General features: G+C 45.1%; 1 non-coding gene across 1 annotated transcript; it reads left to right on the top strand.

The window, feature by feature from the left end:
- The first annotated feature begins 227 nt into the window (after positions 1-227).
- On the top strand, positions 228-365 carry LOC119929271. Its single transcript, XR_005451403.1, has one exon. It is a non-coding gene; the product is annotated as a small nucleolar RNA SNORA7 (small nucleolar RNA).
- Positions 366-1,693: the final 1,328 nt, after the last annotated feature.

Genomic DNA, 1,693 nt, shown 5'->3' with positions numbered 1-1,693 from the left:
AATCTTCAGTGAGTTCTCAATGAATAACATTTATTGAGGTCAAGGTCCTCAGAAGCACTGGTTTTCATTACCACCCTGGGACATTGGTTCTCATTTCCCAAGCTTCTACAACGGTTCCTTTTAGAGGGACAACCTGCAGTAGATTGGACCACCAGGCTGGGTCATGCTAATCACGTGGCATATGAATCATTCCGAGGTGTCTTTTGCTCTGGTCTAAAGGGATTTCTCCCCTCTCAGGGTTGTACCTGGAGACGTCCCAGCACTCTACCGGTCTCAAATACAGGAAGGAAAGTCAGGCAGAGGCATATCCATTCCATTCCTAGCTTGGGCAGTGGCTAGCGAGTGGAAGGCAATCTGCTACAAGTCAAAACTCACCTGTTCTGGGCAGCAGATGCATGGGAGAGAGTCGAGGGCAGTGACTCTAGTTTACCGCGTGGAAGAAGGCAGTGGAAAGCCACTTCTCCATTCTTACCAAAAAACCTCTATGGATCCACTACCAGAACGATTGCAGATGGAGGTGGGGCATTTTGAGAGAGATGCGTCTATGGCATCACTACGGGTCGGAGACATCTCAACAGTATAAGACAGGACAATACCTTGACATTCAAAGTTGAGAAGCAGCATGGCTTAGTGGAAAGAGCATGGGCTTTGGAGTCAGAGGCCATGGGTTCAAATCCCGGCTCTGCCACTTGTCAGCTATGTGACTTCGGGCAAGTCACTTAACTTCTCTGTGCCTCAGTTACCTCATCTGTAAAATGGGGATTAAAGACTGTGACATGGGACAACCTGATCACCTTGTAACCTCCCCAGCGCTTAGAACGGTGTTTTGCATATAGTAAGCACTTAATAAAAATGCCATTAAAACAGAAACAACAACACATGATTGGGGTCACACCCCTATGATGTGCTGAATCATTTCTGTAACTGTGGCAATTTTAAGGGTCGAGAATGATGGTCAGAGCTTGTCTGTGGGAATGTGTTCTCTTGTTTCAGCTTCTGGGATGACCTGCTGGACAATAGAGCTTAAGTAAGTGAAAGAAGCCTGAGTTTTAATGGGGACGGATTGCAAGTGTCTATATGCAAATGTGTAATAATCAGCTCCCTTTGCCAAACATCTTTCATACCACCCCTCCTCGAAGGATGTCTCCTGCTTCAGTTTATTGGGAAGATTGATGGGCTTGTGGAGATCACGAGACAAGGCATCCACATCTCCCTCTGCCGTCTCCCTCACCCCCCCCCCCCCCCCTCACAAAACCACTGGTAATAAATGTGGTGTAAAAGATGGGGATTGTCAAAGTAATTAGTTCTTCAGCCAAAAGATTGCTGGTGATTTATGGAAGGGTCTTTCTGCTTTCCTTCTTTCTTAACCCAAAAGTCAATAAGAGAAGAAGATTCCAGGTCTCTTTCTATAGTCAGGAGAAATTGGGCTACTGATCAAACAGAACAAAATTCCAACTATTTAATAGGCCACTTGGTGATTGATTAGAAAAACATCCTGAATATCTTGTCTCACTCTTTTTCTCTCTTTTTTCATAAGATCTGGGACCTCTGGCTTGGCTCTCAGTTATGAAACATTACCCTCTCTCCTCTTCTTCCCCACCTTCCTCCAAATTCCCACCTTTTCCCCAAAGACCCCAGCTATTTATTATTAGAATCCCTCTTTCCTTTTTTAGTATCCTGTCTTGTAGAAAGA

This window comes from Tachyglossus aculeatus, chromosome 5, assembly GCF_015852505.1.
Source record: "Tachyglossus aculeatus isolate mTacAcu1 chromosome 5, mTacAcu1.pri, whole genome shotgun sequence".
Classification (NCBI taxonomy): domain Eukaryota; kingdom Metazoa; phylum Chordata; class Mammalia; order Monotremata; family Tachyglossidae; genus Tachyglossus; species Tachyglossus aculeatus.
The sequence above is the reverse complement of the archived record's forward strand: the minus strand, read 5'-3'. Positions and strand labels throughout refer to the sequence as shown.